This window comes from Manis javanica, chromosome 2 (assembly GCF_040802235.1).
Source record: "Manis javanica isolate MJ-LG chromosome 2, MJ_LKY, whole genome shotgun sequence".
Lineage (NCBI taxonomy): Eukaryota > Metazoa > Chordata > Mammalia > Pholidota > Manidae > Manis > Manis javanica.
In genome coordinates, this window is record NC_133157.1 from 215,153,854 (window position 1) to 215,175,624 (window position 21,771).

At 41.7% G+C, this 21,771-nt stretch overlaps 1 long non-coding RNA gene across 1 annotated transcript in view; it reads right to left on the bottom strand.

The window, feature by feature from the left end:
- Positions 1-5,214: 5,214 nt before the first annotated feature.
- Positions 5,215-21,771, bottom strand: part of LOC140845469 (uncharacterized) — an 82,856-nt gene continuing 66,299 nt past the window's right edge. The window contains exon 3 of the long non-coding RNA XR_012124240.1: positions 5,215-5,352. This is a non-coding gene — a long non-coding RNA (uncharacterized lncRNA). The remainder of the gene's footprint in view (positions 5,353-21,771) is intronic.

The window sequence follows — 21,771 nt, forward strand, 5'->3', positions numbered from 1 at the left end:
TGATAAATCTTAGGTTCCCTATGTAACCCCCTGATGCATTTCCCACTTTTTCCCACCAAATTCCACTGTCCAAATTTGGAATCCCGACTTGACCGCAAGCAGATACAATTTCACTTTGTGGGATTTTCCCAGCTTTTCCTTGCACTATGGCTGCAAAGCCTGTAACACCAACTGTGTCTGAGCCAGCCCTCCAAAAAAGGCAATTGTGCTCCTTGATGGAATCACGAAGCACAGAGCTGCTACCAGTACCACTCCCTGAATGGCGTTTTCAGGCTTCTGGGGCTGCTTCCAGCCCTTCCTCCCAACTCTACTGTTAATGATGTGGGCCCCTCAAACAGCTCAGCATCTTTAAAAGACCTAAGAAAAGAAGGGAGAAAACAGTGCATAGCCTTCCTCTCTTATTTTCTGGAACTCCACTTTTACTTCCTTCACCACCAAAACCCTATCATTCATTTATTTAATCAGCACACATTTACAAATTACCAACCATGCCCCAGGAGTTTACTCTAGGAATTGGAGAGAAAAGGCTTAAATAACTAAGAGAGGCTGCTGTTTCTGGAAGGACTCATTAACAAACAGGGAACCAGATAAAGGGATAATAATAACAATAATGTCCATCCACTGTCACTTATCCAAAATCCTTGAGGCCAGAGGAGTTTCAGAATTCAGAAATCTTCTGACCTTAGAGATACGATATGATGTATACAGTATATTTCACAGGACCCCCATTATCAAAAAACCTGACTGGTATAAGAGTTAAGAGTGTCCTCACCTCAGGTCATATTTTGGCCTCAAATTCATTTTGGCACTAAACATTCAAGTTCAGTGCCTTTTGGGTTTGGGAATTACAGATACAAGATTGTGGAACTCTAATAATTATCGTGCACTGAGTGTCTATTATGTCCCAGGAAACCATCACATTTATCCCCTTTTAAATCTCCAAACAGCCTTTCAACAGAAACTACTGTTTTGAGTATACTGAACACCCTATCTGATAAACTTTCACATAGACCATCTTAAGTGACCCTCACAACATTGCAGCAGAATATTATTCTCTGTATTTTAAGAAAAAGAAGCTGAGGTTCATGGAGGTCAAGTAACTCTCATAAGGTTGTGGATCAAGTAGATGGCAGGGCCGGGACCTCGTCTGCTGGTACAGGAACCTGTGTTGTTTCCATGATGAAAAACCACTATTTTACATGGGCACCACTCACAGGCCACCAGATGCCCCTCCTGCCCTTTCCACTTGGGACACCAAAGCCCTTCCCAGTCTCCCTGAGAGGCCTCCACAACATGACAATGCTGAGTCCTACCCCACAGGTTTGTTCCACCCCCACCCACCCCCGCCCCCATTTGATAGTCTTTGGTTTTCTCTCTGTGCCTCATTGCAAAAAGTTTTAGAATCTGACCTTTTGGGGTTGAATCCCTTTCCTCACCCTAACATGAGCTTGGGAAAGTCACTTAACCTCTCTGAGAGTATTTCCTCATCCTTAAGGTGGAAAAAAAGTCCATAATTATTATAGTTTCTATGGGGGAAAAAATGAGCTAATTTGTGTAAAGTATGTGATATGATGCCTGCAAAATAGTGTTTGACAAAAGGTAGCTCTTGCTGCTATAATCTTTATTACTTTTGTTATCATCATTATTGTAAAGTTACAGGACCAACTCTTGGTAGCTCCTAGGCAATAGACGAAGTCAATTAAATGCAGTAGCTTAGAGAAATCTATCCTTCTCTAAGAACCTGGCAAGCCCACAGTCTTTCCTGGAGAAAGCTGATCATATGATTTGTTAACACTGTAAGCAAAGCTGACTGATCCAAGAATAGGCACTTGACCTTCAAGTGTAGAAGACAAGAATCTTCTACAGTGGCTTCTGGTTTCTGAGTTCTCTTGGTACAAAGTATTTGCCCAAAAGGAATAATAAAGATTTACTGAATCCATCAGCAAGTCTTTTGGTCTTTCTGCTGGTTATAGGATCTGAAAGCAAAGTACAGACTAGACAGAGAACAAAGCCTATGGAACAGCAAAGCCAGACTCTGTACGGGAGCAGAGGGTAAAAATAAAGGGCGTAGAAGCAAGAAGCGCATCTTAGCACCGAGCATGTGGAGAGAAGCACTGAGGCAAGTCGCCAAAACGCCAGATACAGACTTGAACCGGGAGCCCTTGAATTCCAGAGTTTACACTCTTGGCCTCCACACTGGGGCCCACAGATCCTCTTCCATCTTGGGGCCAGTCAAGACACAGAAATGAGGGGTGAGTACCTGGGGAGGCCTTTGTCAAAGTGGGGAGTATGTAGCCCTTCAAAAAGGGGCTGCTGCTAATGCATTTTAGATAAATGGTCCTATGTGGGATCATGAAGCTAAGATGTCAGGTCTTCTAACTTCAAGAGGAGCCAGAAATCCATATATTCAATGGAAAACTCCAGTGCTTTAATGTTGAAGACTAGTGAGTCTTTGTAAGCATAGTACAAGCAAACACACACACACACACACACACACACACACACACACACACACACACACACATCTTTGAGTTAGATTTAGTATATGGGCCTCCAAATTGTACAAATATAATGTCAGTTATAAGAGAAGGGGGATATTTAATGCAATGTTCAAACTCTCTTCTCTAACTGATGGGGACAGGAAAGGAAAAAGATGTGCTGTCACACAACGTCATTTAAAGGTCATTTCTGGAAGCAGAATTCAAAGGGAGTGCCTCATCCAATGATCCAAACCGTTTCATAAACCCAAGAGAAGAGAAGACGTAAGTTTCTGGTCAAGATGGAGTAATAGGGACCAGATTTACCCTCACCTGAAACACCACCATACCTATGAAACAGCATTCTTCAAGCAGTAGACATAAGGCAATAAAGGACAGTGATCGGTGAGAGACGTAAGTTAATGATACCAGCCTGACAGCTGCCACACCTCATGTGCTGGGGAGAGTTTGCAGGCCATGGCACAGGGAGAAGCCTCGTGGTGCTGTGGACTGACTGAGTCCAGATGATGGGGCTGAGACAGTGGAGATCCCAACACGGCTGGAGTTCGGAGGGCAGAGCCCTGAAGCCAAGAGAGCTGCATGGGCGGACAACCCCAGGGGTCTGCAGGGTCCCCAGGTCTGCAGCTGCACACTAATCAGCATGTGGGTGTGAGCACAGCACCTGAGGCCATTAGGAGGGAGTCAGGGAACTATTCCCCACAGCTGACATGGGGCCAGGAACAATTCTTTTTCCCAGCACTCAGTGTGGAAAATCTCATATTTCATGGAGTATTGGGTAAAATATTTAGAATAGTTTTGTGTCAGTAATGGGGAAAAATAGCCCTTAATGAAATGGTTCTTTACTTGTTCAATACAAAGCTTAAAAGCAAAATCCAAAAGGACCAAACAATTCATTAAATTTTGACAAATACGCACCTGTGAAAACAATCAAGAGAACAGCTATGACCATCACCTCCAAAAACCTGATGCCCCTTTACAGTCCCTCCCCTCCCTTCTCAGTACTCTCTCTTCCCCGGCCTCAGCCCCCAAGCAAACACCAGTCTAGCTTCTCCTCCCACGGGCTGGTTTACATTTTTCAGAACTTTGTAGACACACACTCACACAGTTTGTACTCTTTTGCTTTTATCTGCTTCTTTCACTCAGTGCAGTGATTTTGAGATTCAGCTGCACTGTTGCCCATGTCAACTGTTCATTCATTTTACAGTTCGCTAGTACTGCGCTAGAAAACAAAGGTTGAAAGAGAAAGAGAGACAAAGTACTTCCGTCGCCTGAGCAGGGTTGCGATCAGAGCACACGTGTGTGATGGAGACCAGTAACTCCTTCAAGGGAAATGAACATTTTACTCTCTCAAAGCTGGAAGTGAGAGTAGAGGATGCTGGGAAAGTCAGGGAACCATGAGGTGAAGGGCACAAAGCCAGTCGCAGCCTCCAGAGTTAACGCAGGACACGGGCGCAGCCCTCTGAGGAACCAGGAGGGAAGAATTTGGAGCAATGTCTATACGCCGTGTACAGAGGTTGGTCCAGGGACACTGTTTTGTTAATCAGTCTTGGACCCCGTTGCAAGAAAATGTCACCTCCTACCTGTTACATAATAATAATGACAGAATTGAGGTAACAAATGAGTCTGAGGTTGCACAGAGATTGGAACCCAAGAATGCTTTAGCAGCAACCTGTCAGAAGCACAGGAAGGAGATTGGAAGCACATGGCCTCCGCAGTGGCCCTTTCTGCCCAGAGGTATTCCACAGTTGGAGGCCTGCGGAACCAATATATTCATTCCTTCTCCTTCTGAATCCATTTATTTCCTATTCAGGACAAGGCCTCTCTCTTTGATAGGCTTCTCTTCACTCTGGCTAACATTCTAGAAGACACAGCATGGAGGTCTAGCCCTATAATGCTGCCTTCCTTTAAGCCTTTTCACCTAATGGGGCCTCAATTTCCTCATCTATTCCCGTGTATTATGTACTGACAGTCTGTTCCTGCCAAAATTCCTATGGTGAAGCCAAACCCCCAGCATGATGATATTTGGAGGTGGGGTCACTGGGAGGTGATTAGGGTTAGATGAAGTCAAAGGGTGGGGCCCCCATAAGGGATTGGTGTCCTTCTAAGAAGAGACACCAGAGCTCTCTCTCTCTGTCTGCACCATGTGAAGGATTAGTGAGAAGGTAGAAAAGGGAATCACCAGGAACCCTATCTGCTGCACCTTAACCTTGGACTTCCAGCCTCCAGAACTGTGAGAAAAAAATTTTAAGGCCACCAGTCTCTGGTATTTTGTTATAGCAGCCCAAGCTCAGACACATGGCATGTTAAACTGGAGGATCTAACCTTAGCGATAAAATAAATAGGAGTGTTATTGTCCAACATGATGTTTTCTTATAGCAGACTTCTTATAAATCCAGTACATGATAGGATTTTTTAAAATTCAGGTATTTAATCCATTCACATTTCAAAATAACAAATTATTTTCCATATTCACTCACTCCTCATATGTATGGATTGCGTTCCTGTACAAAGTCATTAAGCACTTTGCAAGGATAAGAAAAATTGCTTTTGACCTTTGGGGAATGCAATTTAGGGTTTATTGTTTGGAAAGCCCCAGGTAAATAATGATTATACAGTAATAAATTGTGTAATTGCATTTAATCTGTGCCTGGAGGCTAGGAAGCACTGCAAATAAGTACCTTCAAAATAGAAGATTCTGTGATTCTGGGAGGCAGCAGGAGCCACCTGTCACTGCAGCAAACACCTCTCCAGAGCTCAGAAGAGTGCAGAGGCATCAGGTTTGGTCCAGTTTCAATCACTGCCACTCAGTGGATGAGGAAGACCAGGGCAAATTATCAGACAGGGAAAACAGGTCCTAGGACAGAAAACCAGAGGATTTTAAACTGTGTTGCTTAACCAAGAGAAGCCTAAGGGCCAGCTTTGGGAATGTGTTCTCAAATCCAGTCAAAAGGATAGGTTGGGAAACGCCAGAGAATAAGAGCAATGAGGTAACTAGTTGAGGTTCCATTTTGACTTAGAATGAAGGATTGCCCTTTTCTTTTAGGGAAATGAAAACACAGGGATTAAGATATGAGCACCAGTCAGATTCCCTGGCCTTTCATGCCTACTCTGGCATGACCTCTCTCCCTGACCTTGAGTTCTCCAACTCTTAGTTTCTTTGTCTTATGGGCCCATCATATTACCCTATTCATAGGGCTATGTGAAATTAATGAGATGATACATAGGAAGCCTTATATTGACAATAATAATAATAATAAACCCCATTTATACCAGAAATGAAGTCTTCAACATAAATGTGTTTTTCAGAACCCTGAAATAGAATCATTTTTCTTAGTAATAATTTTTATATTTTCATGAAAATCTTTTCAAACATACCATATACTTTTTGCAGATTTTCTCCACAAATGTCAGTTTAACCCACATTCAAGTGCCATCGATGAACTTAAACACTAATTTACTTAAGTTATGAAAACTGCTTGCAAAATAGTAATTCCCACAATGCAAATCCCTTCCTGACATCTTCAGTGGAACAGATGACTTCATATAGCTGGCCAAAGTGACGGGGTTGACTAAACTGATGAAAACAGTAGCTGACCCACCTAGTGATCCGTCAAAATCTGGTCCTATTATCAAGAGAGCCACTGCTTTTCCCATCAAAGTCATTATTGGTTCCTTCCTGGACTGTTTTTGTCTTCTCTTCTGCTTTAACAAACCCTCACTTGTGAGGAGGGGGATCAACTGGGCAGAACCTGAGAAGTGCACACTGACAAGGGCTTCGGACCCCAGTATTATTTGATTCCCAGTATCTGACTCGTTTGTTTTCATTTCCTCTGCCTTCCAACTTTTATTTTATTTTTATTTACTTATACTCTATACATATATAGGTGAGAAGATTCTGGGCTCCTCAGAGCATACTTAAGTCCTCTTTGATGTCAGAATACCATACCTGAGGAAAAAGGATCCTCAATAGAATTACAATGTTTGCTAGCAGGTTTATGTGCATCTGGGTTCCTTGGCAACTTTAGTTCTGCAACATTTACCAGTTCGGCTCCCCAGTTAACACGTGAATAACAACTATTGCTTCGGGAAAACTGCAGGCTTTCAGGACCTGTATCTTCAGGGTCAGGGTGACCGGAATATACAACCAGAAATTTGGTTAGGCCACATGCTTTAAGTGGACAGCATTAGGATGAGGAGACTGATGTGGAACCCCAGAGCAGCAAAACCCAGATGTGTACACCTCTGAACTGGAAGAACCTTGGAATCATCTAGACAAAGCAGTGGTCCTCCAACTGTAGAACACATCAGCAGCACTTGGAGGGCTTGCCATGTCCCACCTCAGAGTTTCTGGTCAGCAGATCTGGGGAGGGGCATGCAATTTTACATTTCTAACAAGTCCACAAGGTAATGCAGATGCTGCTGGCAGGGGGACCACCATCTGGGAACCACTGGTCTAGGGCGACAGTTCTCAACCTTCACTGCAGAGTAGAATCGCCTAGAGAGATTTTAGGAATTCCGATGCCCAAGTCACACTTTACACCAATTAAATCAGAATCTCTGTGGGTAGGACCTAGTGTTCGACATTGTCAGGTTTCCCAGATGATTCCAATGTGCAGCCAATGTATTTTCCAGGTAAGGAAATCAAGACTACCTTGTTACTGGCAGTTTAAAGTCTAGATCCTCAGTCTTCTGTCTCTCACTGAGGGCTCTTTCTACTTTACTCATAACACAGACTCTCAGAAAAAGTGAAAGAACATAGCAGATGCAGAAAGTTAACCAGTTTTAACAAGAAACCCTGTATCATTGCACCCATTGTAAGCACTGAAATACACACATATTGGTTATCAACCGCTACATAAAAGTACTCCAAATCTTAGGAGCTTAAAACAACAAATAGTTATTATCTCACAGTTTCTGTGGGTCAGAAATCATAAGCAGACTGCAGTCATGAGTTCCTCCCTGGATGTGTGTGTGAGGGACCAGAAGGAGCCCAGGAAGAGAGAAGGGAGAGAGTGATGCTAAAAGGAAACCAGGAATAAAGTTTTTCCTCCAAATTTCCTCTAGTATAAAAGAAAGAACTTCTGCAAATCATTAGGAAATTGAGGGGAGGTGGCATGAAAATGATGCACATTTATTCTCTTACAGTTCTAGAGGTCAGAAGTCCAAAATGAGTTCTACAAAGCCCAAAATCCTTCTGCTGTCTCCAGGGGAAAATCCATTTCTCATCTCTTCCAGCTTCTAAGGCTGCTGGCATTCCTTGATCACAATGCTCTGATCTCTTCCTTCTGTCACTACATTGTCTGCTCATCTGTATTCAGATCTCCCTCTGCTGCCCTAATATAAGGACACTTGTGGTTACATTTAGGGCCCAAATGGATAATCCAAGGAGTCTCCCCAACTCAAGATCCTTAACTTTATCATATTTTGCAAAGTCCATTTTGCCATATAAGGTAATCATTCCCAGGTTCCAAGGATGAGGACATGGATATATATCTCTGGGGAGCATTATTCCACATACCACAAGAACATGGTGAGCTAAAATGAAGTTTGTTCACCTTAAAATCCACCGTAAGGTTTAATTTAAGCAGGAGAGTGATGAAGCAGATTTGGGGAACCCCCCTGGCAGCCATCTTGTAGGAGATGAATCAAAGGGGCAGGAAGAGAGAGAAGCAGTCAAGTTTTCAAGAGCAAAGTGATGAAAACATGAACCATGGAACCATTTTAGAAATGGAGAGAAGGGACTAATATGACAGATTTTACATCTAAATCAGGAACACAGTTAGAATCTGGACAATAAAGGGAAAGAAGAAATGTGAGAAGCCTGGTGGATTTCCAGCTGGGGTCACCAGTTAATGTTGATGATTTTCATATCAATTTGATATGCAAGAAGTCAGCAGGCTTATGGCTGATCAGAGCTTCGGAGGGGCTGAGGATGGTGCGTTCTCTCCTGACCGGCTGTGTCTGAGGTGCTAGAGGATATCTCATGACGATAACCCGCTCTCCTGTAGGAAGCTGGGTGTCTTTCTGAAGTTAGGAAGAAGGTTCATCTGGTCCACCCAGAGAACTTGCTCTGAATGACATCAGCGTATGAGTGAGCACTGAGTCACATAATAATAAATAGGATCATCTTGAAAGATACATAGGAGAGAACAGGAGAAGGCTGGATTGAGGCCCTTGGAAATCCCAATATGCAAAGCCTAAGTTGCCCAGAGAAGATCCTGGGGAGAAAGGAACAATGAGGAAGCAGGAAAACCAAAAGAGAATGGGTCTGAGAAGACCACAAAGAGGAGTGGCCCGAGTACCCCCCAAGAAGGGAATTGCTACTGTGGGAAAAAATACTGTTTGGAAAATCATATAATGGACAAACATCTAAATTCCCTGAAGATCTACAAATTAATGAGGAAAATATTAACAATTTTATATACAGGCCCATACTGCAAAGATACAAATATTTAACAGGAAAAAATGTGAGTAATATTTAAACATACAAAAAAAAGTTCCACTTCCTTATTATAAAAGAAATGCAAATTAAATGTACACTGAGATGCAAATTTTATCCATCATATAGGCAAAATTAAAAATGTTTTTGACACTGTATTAGCAGCAGCGTGAGAAACTAGACATTCCTAAATTTTGGTTGGCTGCATTATAAACTGGATAACTTTCTTGAAGGGATTTTTTAATATCGAAATGACTAAAGTACATACTCTTTCAGCAAATATATAGTGCTAAGTTAGCAAATGCTTATTCTGTTAAAAAAGTCAGGGGAATATGCATGAGCGTGCATATGTGTGTACATGTGTAAGTATGCATATTTGCTTGTGTGTGCAAAAACTGCTCACAAAACTAGTAACAGTGGTTGCCTCCAGGAATGGGAAGTAAATGGGCAGAAGACAGGTGAGAAGAATAATTTTTATTGTCTTCGCTTGTCACACTCTTTGAATTTTTACCTAAGTGACTTTATCACTGATTCATAAATTAATTAATCTAACTAAGACATGAGGCAGCTATCAATATTTCCACACACTAGAGAAATAGAAAGTAAGAAGAGAATTCATTTTTTTGAGGCAATGGTCAGGTCATAGGTGCCCTTAGAAAGAGGATTTCAGTGATAGTTGGAAGGGAAAGAAGCCAAATTATAATTAAGTCCATAGCAGGGAAGCTTTTAAAAATGAAGACCTAAAAAATGAATGGGTTTATTAAGAAAACTGGCTAAGGAGAAGATGGGAGAACACAAGTAGTAGCTGGGAGTTAAGGCTTTCATTTGTTTGTTTGCTTGTTTTTTAACATGGAGTGTTTCTATTCTGAAGGGAGAAACAGAAAGTCATGAACCACACACACAGAAAGGAGGGGTGAGGATGGTTGTTTAGTGGAGTATAAGATTCCTGAGGAAGCAGAACGGCATGATCCAGATACAGTTTAATAGGAATATGATGAGGGTACAAATGTCACAGGATGAAACTGATGAACATCTCCCTTTGGCCTGGTTTTTTCTCAGTGAAGGTGAGCGTGCAGTCATCTGCTCAGCCTGGGAAGTGACAGGGTAAGTTAGAGGTTTGAGCAAAGAAGCGAAAATGAAAAATAGTTGCTGAAGGAATGATAGTGCGACCCATGGCAAAATGTAGAAGAATTGCCCAAAGGCACCAAAGGCCAACTCTGAATTTGTAATGATATCAACTTATCTGTGGAGGCTTGATTTCACTATCAGAATTCAGCTATCGAGATACTGAGATGAGACACCGAGAAGCTACTTGGGGCAAGGTGGGTTTACGCTACAGACAAGGGAGCAGTTTGGGCTATTTATGAGAACGTGAGTGAGATGCTGGGCCACAATAGCATACCTGAGCCAAGCTGGACAGCGAGAAATGGGCAGCGGGGAGCCAGGTGACAACTGGCAGAAGAGAGAGGAGCCCAGAGGGCGGGGGTCTCAGTGACAGACAGGGGGCAGGGAGAGTAAAAGAACTGGAAGTATGGATGGAGATCGGGGTTTGGAGTTCCAGATTTAGAGGAGGAGGCTTTGACCGTGACAGTGACTAAGAGAGAAGGTGGGCCAGGGGGAACTGAGGTACAATCCCTGGAGGTGAGAAAGTCCAAACACTGCCTCATGCTTCCTGTATCCGGGGCTCCACGCCTGTTACCACAGGATCTCTCCTAGGAGGTGGAGTGTGGTCTCTCCTAACAGGAAGGCTTGACGGGCACTGCTGACTTTAAATGCTTCTTGAAAGTATGGGTAATAGTGAAATGAAGGGAATCATCTAATGGAGTTTCCAATACATGGTCTTTCAGGACCCTGATATCTCAGCCCTTCCACCTTGTGAACTTTAGGAGAGAGAAACTGCATTCCCTTGAGAGTGAGTCTAGGAATGGCGATGCACTTTACCTGAGCTGACCCTCTGCAATCATCTATATTTGGTTGCTGCTGAAAGGTACCAGTGTCACATTAGCACTAAATTAGATAATGTTTTTCATGTTTCTAAATGTCAAAGAGACTATAAAATAAGTGTAAACACCTACAAAAAAGGAGAGAACCCTGGTAAACAATTTTGCATTAAACCATTTTGCTTGTCAAGATTGCCTAAGGGTTGTTTATGAAAAGAGGGAGAAGTTCTACGATTTTGGCAGAAGTACCGCTGCTTTCCCTGGCCAGAACCATGACATGTGTCTGACCTCTGGTAGGCAAGAAATCAGAAATTTGGTACTGACTCCTTCATCCACTCAAAAATGTTATTACTGCTTTCTTAAGGCTGTTAACAAACCGTGTGATCTTAGACAAGTTACTTGAACTCACTGAACCCAGGGATCCTTATTGATCAGGTGGGCCTATTAAGCCTAATTTGGTGATATCACAGAAAATAAAGAGATAATAAAACTGCAAAATATTATTTCCCCTCCAAAGATGTCTAGAAGTCCAAGCTCTCCAATTAATGTAGGATATATATATATATATAGATCTACCACTAAAAACTCTTAAAAAAAGACATACTCTCAAAAACACTATAAATCAAAATAGATTTTTAAAAAATATCAGGGAATCCAAAGGCAGGCAAGAAAACAAAAAATAAAACAAAAATAACTCAGAAAAACAAACAAAAATACTTATGGGTATAAATCTAACAAAATATATATAGGATTTGTATGCTTACAAAGTGTTGATTTTAAAAAATCAAAGAATATCTAAATAGATGGAGAGACATACTGTGTATATGGACTGGATGTATTAATGGTAACTCTCCCTGTTTAGCTGATACAACCAAACGTTACACCAACCCTAACCCTAACCCCAGCCCTCCCCTTAACTCCACTGACTGCTTTTTTCTGGACTATGGTTCACGTTGCCTTGCTTCCTGGAATGTTACATTGGATACTGGATTAAAGTGATACATTCTAGACACTCTGCATTCTGGGATTTTTATTCCAGCAAGCAGCTAACTAAGCCGGATCCCAGTTCCACACTGTCTCCCTTGCAGTTTACAGAAGCTGAAATCTCTGCTCAGGGCTTTCCACGTCCAGCTGCAGCTTTTTCGCCAGGCTTCCTGTGGTCAGTCCTCTGCCCTCCACACATGTGTAGTTAGTAATCTGCCAAGGATTTGGGGAAAATTGATGTGCAGATTTGGGGGTTCCCTCCCTTTCAGGATTTCTCTCCCATCTTTCTAGCTCCTCTTCCAGCCCTGAACTCTTTCGTCCTCCTCTGCAGTTTTGGCCTCTTTCTGGTTGCTCTCCAGTGTCACCAATGGCTGTTTTATATATATATACACATATATGTATATATCTTTTGCCCAGACTGGAGCACTGCTGTCAGAAGTTTAGTCCAACCAAGCTACTTCATCATTACCAGATGCTGCAACTCTCTGGAATCAAGTTTGACCATAGGAAGCTCTCCTTGTGCCAGGCATCTGGGGCAGTGGGCACCAATACATCAGAATAGGTGTCAAGGGAGTCCGAGATACCTGCTCATGCAATCTGCTGCACCTTCCAGACCCTCTCCAGCCCTGGCTCTTACCTACCATTTCCTCTTAATGACGGATTGCTATTGCACTCATCCAGCCTGTGTCTTAGGGGATCAGATAATACTCTGTTCATGATGGGCAGCTCCTATTTGGTGCATTGATCAAATGTTGAGTCTCCACCAGGATTCAGTAGCAACTCAAGGGGTTTTTCTCAAAAGGAGGAAAGTTATTAGCAAATGTGAGCGTGGCTATACTGCAAAGGCCTTGGAGGGTCTGCTCCGTGATTCATCTTTGGAGGCCTTCCAGAAGCTCCGTATAGGATCCTATTTGCCACAGACACTCTGAGTGCCACTGGCTCTTACTGCCACCCTCTAAACTAACCCACCAGATACGCTCCTCCTCCTTTCCTGGGGAGGAGCAAGTGAGGGATGGAGAGAACCCAGGAGTGGCACGTTAGTGAAACTCCCTGCACGTGAGAGGAAATGATTACAATCGGGACTAGTCATCCCTCTGACCCCCAACATAAAGCCTGCATAGAGCTGGCACTCAATCCATGTTGGAACACATGAATATATGAATGAATGCTCACTATAATAAATTAAGAATTGACTCAATATAAATATTACATGATCCATCACTTATTCAACTTTGGCCAATAAAGATTTACGAAAGTGTCATCATTCACTTGGTACTAGCCTGTAAAATGCCAAAGGTATATTTATTTATTATTCATTCATTCAGTACAATGGTGTATGTCAGGCATCACATAAGTGCTAAGGAGGTATATATGAATGAATGAATGAATGAATGAATGAATGAATGAATGACATTGTCCTTGACTTCAAGACACTAACAGTGGAGTAGACAATATGTCATGGGCCCATTTGCCGAAATGTCAGAAGAACTGAGCTCCAAGCCCAGCCTGCCTGCTCACAGCTCTCTCCTTGACCCAGGGAAGCTCTTCTTCCCCAAGGATACATTTACTCCCAGACCTTGTTGTCATCCCACCAACATAATCTGAAATCCAGAACAAAGCAGACAGGTGAGGAACCCTGTAGCCATCAGAAAATTGTATTTTCAGATAACACTTAGAGCCATAAATAATGTGAATGCCAAATAGGAAGAATCATAGGGGAACAGAGCATGGAAAATACAATTTGCCACATTTCCCACAGATTCTGAGACCTTTTCATGCCCCTTATGATAGTAAATGAACAACAGAAAAGTTTGGTTGACATCGTCCAGTTTCAATTCAAAGGCAAATAAATTCTGGTACCTATCAGCATGTTACATACTTCAATTTTTTATGCTCTGTTTATTCTGGGAAAAGAGACACAGAGAGAGAGGAAGAAGGGTAGCGAGAGAGAAAAATAGAGAAAGAGTGGAACAGATGATGATTCAATGGATACAGCAGATTTTATCACTTCTTTTCGTTACACCAAACGTTACACCAACCCTAACCCTAACCCCAGCCCTCCCCTTAACTCCACTGACTGCTTTTTTCTGGTCTATGGTTCACGTTGCCTTGCTTCCTGGAATGTTACATTGGATACTGGATTAAAGTGATACATTCTAGACACTCTGCATTCTGGGATTTTTTTCTTGGGATTTTTTTCTTGGGATTCTTGACTGATTTGTTTTTCCTTACATCGCAGGCTTGGCAATCGCTCCCGGGAGACACAAGGAGGTCTCCCAGTGAATTCTGCATCCTGGATTTGGCCTCATCTGTGTCTAAAGAAGTCTCTGTCTAATGGGGAACACCATGGGCCAGTAGATTCACATCACTCATGCCATCCACTTCAAAAACCACTGCACTCCCACCTCATGCTTAACACAGTTTTAATAATTTATAGTAACCAGGACATTTAAAAAGAAAAGCCAGTTAGCATTTTAGTCCCATTTTTAAAAAGTTAAGAATGCTAATTATATACTAAACTATATATATGGATATGGTGATGTATGTGTTTGTGTGTTTATATTTATATATACATAAAGAAAAAAGCAAAAGTGCACAGAGCCTTACACCAGAAAATAATCGTTTCCATTTCTGTGTAAACCCTTCCAACTTTTCATTCATATACTCTTATTTTGTTTAGATTCTTAACTTGTTTTGCAGTTATAATATTCTAAAGATGATTTTGTGCCCTTTTCTTTAACCTATTATTACAACGGAGCATTTTCCAGGTTACTTATAAAACCCTCCCCATTTTCAAGGACTGCACAGGTATACATCAGCTGAGTGTTCGATTGTTTATAGCCATTCATTAGATTCCTTAGATAGCACTGACACAGCGACTCCATCTTTGTTCATCAATGATTCCTCTGTGTGTCCTCATGAGAGGCTACTTGTAGGGTAGTTACCTGTCTCCTACTGTCTCCTGCTCTGCATCATGAGTCTTGAGGGAGAGAGTGTGCTTTTCCACCTCTTTTCCCCGTACTCAGGACAGAGTCTGACTTATAATAAGTAAGCAATGAATGCTTGTGGAAAGAAGAAACCAGCCAATCCATCACTCAGGCACTTATAACAGTAGCCTATAGGAACTGTGTTTAGTTGTAAGAAGCTGAGGATTTAGAGCAAAACATGCCAGGGTTTATTTACCAGGGAGTCCGGGAACACCAAACCTCTCATAGGGCCTCTCAGCAGCAAACAGGCTGACCCATAAAACACCTCCTTCCTTTGGCTATGTGATCATGTCCATGTTCAAGGAGATGGCCTGTTAGATGAGTCCTTTTTTGAGGACAGTTCAGTCAGGTAAAGCTGAGGTTCCCACTTGCATCTCTGACTCAAGTTCCTTCCCAGCAAAGGGGACTAGCTAAAATGCTCCCCCTGGGTTTACCACAGACCCCCCTGGGATCTGTTTCCAAGCCTGTCTCCCTGCCTCTCCACTTGCATGCCCACCCTCACTGTGAGCTTCCAGAAGGTGGGAATCAAATCTTGCCCATCTCAGTCTCCACAGTACTGAGCACAATGCCCAGAACAGAACACGTGAAGTTCAAATTTGAACTCAGCCTAGATGATTCCAAGCCCCAGGGTCTTTCATTTATTCCACAAGTATTTGTTGGGTTCACCTAGGTACACAGCTATCTGCTACCTGCTAGGAACACAGGGGTGAGCAAGAGAGAAGCAGCAGGCAGGTGGCAGGTGTCACAATGTCCAGGTGTGTTAATGAAGTCTGGGCTTAACCTAAGAGATTGCGGAAGTAGCCCAAAGGTAACACTGAAACAACAATCTAGCTTAGACTCATTTTGGTTGGAAAATAATACAACTTGACTCCTGAACAAACTATCTAGAATAAACAGCTTTTGAAAGGGCCTGGACACTGTGGTGGCCGTGAGAACAAAGACCCTGTTCCCGTCTCTCCCCAGAAGCACCTTGAGCTACGGCACCCACCAGCCAGGAATCAATAGTTGTGATGGTGACATGCTCTGCGTGACTCTGGGAAGGTTAAATCGGACTTGCTGATGGCTGTGATTAATTGGAGGTAGTCCCCTCAGGTCAGTAGTGTCATCCTTCAGGCTGATGCCCTGTGCAAATCAGACACATTTGAGTAAGTGGCTCGAATTCCCTTTGACACAAAGAATCCCCAGAAACATGGAAAAGGGTCAATTTGTGACCCAGGAAGGGGAAAATTCTCTAAGTGAAAGGCAATACTCATGATAAGATTGGATTTAATCAGCCCTGTTGGGAGAAACAGAAGAACAGAAGCTATCCAAGCTCTCAAGGTACTCGTTCTTTCTGGGCCTGCCCTTCCTCTTCATTCGCCCAGCCCCTCGGCGTCTTTGCTTAGCCTATTTGCTCAGTGTCCTTTACGGCTAACAGCTGATATCTGGCCTCTGCAAGTCTCTGTTCCACCCAGGCTCTGTCCCCTATGTGTCATTTTACTTTGGCTAAACCTTAGTTTAGTCAAAGAAAACACAGATTCAAATACCAATGTATTCTTTCCCTAGGGCTGCCGTAACAAAGGACCATAAACTGGGTGGCTTAAACAACAGAAATGCATTGTCTCATGGTTCTGGGGACTTAAGAGTCTAAGAGCAAGGGAGCAATACAACTGCTTCCTTCTATAAAGGAGCATCTCTTCCATGCCTGCCTGCTAGCTTCTGGAAGTCTCAGGCGTCCCTTGACCCTATCTACAAGGGATGTAAGACCTGTGTCTTCACATTGTTTTCTCTGTATGCATGTCTGTCTCCAAATTTTTTTTATAATGATACCAACCATATTGGATTAGAACCTACATTAATGATATCACTTGAACTTGATTACCTTTATAAAGACTCTATTTCAAATGAGGTCACATTCTAAGGCACTAAGGGTTAGGACTCCACATATGTTTTTGAGGGGACATTATTCAAACTGTAATGGCCAACTTCATGGCATTCTTATAAAGATAAAATGTTCTGAAGTATGTAAAATAGCAGGTGCCTAATAGGTGCTCAAAATCAGGCTATTGCTTTCCCTGCTTTTCATTTTTCAGCTTTGATTTTCAGTCCTACCCTGAAACATTTTTTCCTCTCATTACCAATAAGCTTTCCCCCATAATATATACTTTGTTCAAAACTTTTTTCAAACCAGCCTTTGCAAGGATATCGGGGTCTGACTTAGTGCTGGACACTTACTAGGCTCTCAATAAACATGTTATAGAGAAAGAGTTTCCCTTTTTATTTAATTACACCCCTATTTCCTTTGTTTTTAAGAATATGATTATCAATGGAATGAATGAGAATATAATAGTATAATGTTTAATATGAGTAAGAAATACACTTAGCATTGAATCTATGGATTTTGAGATATAAAACACTATTGTATTCACATACACACTAAAAGGTAAACACATTCTCTTATGATTTTAAGAGAATAAAATCAGATAATCTGTATAAAGGGTTTGACAGCTAGTAGACAGTCAGTAAGTAGGACTGACACTTATTATGTCTGTTGCAAAGCCCTGGGTCCTGCTGTCCACAACTTCTCTGCCAGATGGTTTGGCTTGCGCCATGGTGTAAAAGGACCAAGACTGAGAGAGCAAAGAGAATCAGAGAAATACTGAGGAAGGAGAGACATCTCCATCTCAGGACACTTCCACAGGAGCCAAAGATCTCATCAACCCAGCATGAGGAGGAAGGGAGCCTCAAGACAGCCTCTAATAGCATGTACCAAGTCAGAAACTGAGACAAGCGTGTTCTGAGATTGTCAGTCAGCTCACCTCTGCTGGAGCATAAAGCCCCTATTCCTCAAGCATGGAAGGTTCCACTGAAGAGTAAGCAGGTCTGATAATGGAAGGCTGTGTTGACTGGTACAAGAAGATAGAACTTTGTCCTCAAGATGATGGGGTAATCATCAAAGAACTAAAAGTAAGGAGTAACTTCATTCACTCATTCACTCAAGCATTAATTCATGCAATACATATCTAGATTTGTTGTACTGTTTTGTCAGTTTTGGGGTGATAAAAGATGAAAAGCATACAGCCCCCATCCTGGACAGATTAAGAATTACATTTATGAGACGGACTTTCTGTTATTTCAAGTGGAATATTCCCAATGCTCAGATTTTTCCCTTTAAAGTGGTGATGTTAGGCAAAATGGCCCAATTTCCTTCCTGGGGGAATTTCACAAATTCTGGAGAATACATGCAAAGTGCTCTTTACACTGGAGTTTTTAATTATACAGTACTTAAAAGTAAGGACTGTGTAGTTAGATTTCCATTCAAAGTCAAACTCCCTACTAATCATTTACCACAAATTATCTTTTCCCAAATGACTTAACTTTTCTAAATTTTACTATCCTCATCTATAAGCAAGACTATCGATACAACTTTGAGGGGATGGTGTTAAGTATTCAACATGAAAACAATGTGAACTGCTAAGAGCAAAGCCTGGCATACTTAAGCACTCAATACATAAGGGGCAGATACACAGAATTTATATTCATACTCATATATATGAATTATGTACGTTTGCCATTTAAGTATCTACCAGTGTTTGGGTTATGCTGTTAATGTGTTCAAAGAAAATAATGCACATTTTGGTAATTATATTTTCTAGTAGTTCTGATATACACCAAAAAGCCAAAAATCACTTTCAGAAACTAGAACTTGTTTTCCTCAGAGTTTGCTTTGGCATAACTAGCTATACATAAAAGAACAGCTTGTGATGATTTATAAATGTCTAATTACTCAACAAAACACATTGCAAAGATCCCACAGTTGGGAAATGGATTTGCTCAATGTATGCTTAAATTAATATTTTAATATAATTTAATGTAAATGGTAATCTAATAAATATTAATCCAAGCCAAACATTAACTAATGTATTCAACTTGACTTGCTAGGAAGAAGAATGACTTATGATTGCTTAGTATATATGAAATATTGATGTACCACATGGTGCCTGGAGAGTTGAAGCATTCTGTGCTACTGGGCTATCTCTTCAACTAAGATGTGCTGATACAACATTATGTGTGTTGAATGGACTATAGCAGAGATAGGTAAATACTCTATCTAACACTCTTGCACCATCTGGCTTCGGGTTCCTGCCAGCCAATATGAGACTTGATTTCAAATCACATCTGCAAAAGTTCCTTGATATTTGCTCCAGTTTCTAGGTTGTCATGTTGCAGAAAATCAGAATAGCCTGGCTTTCCTTATAATCTTTACATACCAAGGAGAAGACAAAGAGACACTCTGGTACCTACTGTAAATGAAGTAGATTTTACTTTACAATATGATTCCATGCATATCTACTACTGGAACATGTTTGCACACAGCAAAAACTCCTTAGTTGATATTCACATCTTCATGCAAGGTTCTACACTAAAAATATGTCAGACTGGTATCATGGGCCAGCACTGTGCAAGTCAATGGGGAGCCAGAGCTGGAAAAACCTGCTGTACTGCAGCCTTAACTCATGAATAGGACACAGTCAAAGACCTTAAGTTCATCAGTAGGTAAAAATGTACTGTGAACACGTTTGGGTATAAAATCTAGTCCAGTGGTGGCTATGGAGTCATGAAAGCAAGCCCTGGCCAGGGCCCCAGAGGGGCATGGGGCTAGTGTTTGCCTCACCCCAGGCTTTTCTTTAGTTAAACGAAGTGAGAGTTGAATTGCAAGAAAAATAAAAGGGACTCACAGGTTCCAAGGGGAAGGAAAGAGAAGTTGCAGAAGAAACCTCAGAAAAGGGAGAAGAGAATTCTCAGGGAGGAATTTTGACAAGATTTTGCTGCACGTCATAGTGAAACCCATAGGATCTTCAGTAAAATTTATCTCACTTAGTGATGCTTCTCTTTGTGGCCATTAGTGCTACTGATACCTAATTCTTTTCTTTGTTCAGGCACACTTAAGACTGCACTTCCTGACCTCTTTGTGGTTGGCTAAAGCCATGTATGAGTTTCCTAGGGCTTCTGTAAAAAGCATCACACACTGGATGGCTTCAAACAGCAAAAATGTATTGTCTCACAGTTCTGGAAGCTAAAAGTCCAAAATCAATGTGTCAGCAGAACCATGCTCCTTCTGAAACCTTTAGGGGAGAATACTTTCTTGCCTCTTCCCCACTTCTGGAAGTTTGAATGACAGTGGAGTGCCTTTCATTCATATTGGAATGCAAGGAATCCTTGACCTTCCTGGGCTTGCAGCTGCAGCGGGGCAATCTGCGCCTCCATCCTCACATGGCTTTCTTCCCTCATGTGTCTGTGCCTGTGCCTGTGCCTGTGTTTTCTCCTCTTGTTATAAAAACACATTCATGTTGGATTAGGGCCCATCCTAATTGAGTATGACCTCATTTTAACTTGATCACATCGGCAAAGACCCTCTTGCCAAGTAAGTCACATTTCATAGGTTTCAGGGGTTAGGGCTTCAGCATATCTTTGTGGTGGATGCAATTCAACTCATAACAGGCCCATGAGTGGTTTTGCCAATATGGGTGAGCAGAAGTAGCATTTGTATTTTCCAGGCTACAGCACTTAATTAATGGTACAAGACCTGATACAGTTCTCTCACTCTCTCTCTGATTCCTTCCAACATTCTAGGGCATGCCTATTTTGTTAGCCTGGGTTCTGCAGTGAGAACAACATGGACTCCTAATCCATAAGAGACATGCAGTGTGATTTAAAAACACATATTTTTATTGTCTTGAGCTATTGCAATGTAGAAGTTGTTTGTTACAATAGCATAACTTTGCCTACCCTGACTGATACACTTGTAGTGTAAGAGACCTTCTCCAGGAGGAAATGAAGTGAGGCAAAAACCTGCCCAAAGTACCTCAGAGATATCTAGGTTAATCTAATTGAAAGGCACTAAAATCTAAAAAGGGAAAATAAAAGTAGCAACATCCCTGGAGAAATTTCAGGTTAGAGACCTGCATAGAACAAATAGAAAAGTTAGTTCAGTGTGAGATTTCCCTTCTGTTTTGTTTTCTTACTACTGAAAAGAGCACTATTTTATTGAGTTTGGACAGTGAGCTGGGCTCACTCCATCCTCCCCTGATGGATGTGCCTTCTTACACGTACAACTCTCCCAACCTTGCTCCTGATGGAGACATTCGCACCGTCCTAGGAATATATCAGGACAGACAAACAGTCATATAATTCAAACAAGAGGAAGACTGTGAAAGAACTAAGAAAGGGATCAGAAGAAACACAGTATAATAAAGAAAGAGGAGACTAATCCAAGCAGAGACAGTGGTGGGGAATCTAGGACATTGCCCAAAAGGAAAAAGAGGTGTGCAGGAGCTTCAGTATAAATAGGACATTCACAAATGGTACAAAGAGAAGTTTCAAAAGAATTCAGGGAGGGAGTGATGACAGGGGCAAAAACATGGTAGTGAGAAAATGCCGGGACTATTACAGGATCTGAGACTTTCTGAGCATTGTTAGCTATTACTATTAACCTGTTATCAGACATTGGGACATGACAGATTCAACTGACAGTGGACATACTAATTAGGTTTTGTGAATAGTTAAGACACATTTTGGGTAGGTTGATGGGAAAAACTGGGATATCGTTACAGGTAAAGTTTATTATGAGTGCAGGAATTCTGAGAGAGGACTGACTTTATAAGGTCAGGACATGAGAAAGCCTACCAAGAATAAGAATTAGCCAGTATAATACTAGGCAATAAAAAGAGCCTCAATAAATTCAAAAAGATTGAAACTGTACCGACCAGTTTCTTAGACCAAAAAGGTATGAAACTAGAAATAAATTGTGCAAAGAAAACAAAAAAGCATACAAATGCATGGAGGCTTAACAACATGCTCCTAAATAATCAATGGATCAATGACCAAATAAAAACAGATTAAACAATACATGGAGACAAATGAAAACAATAACTCAACAGTCC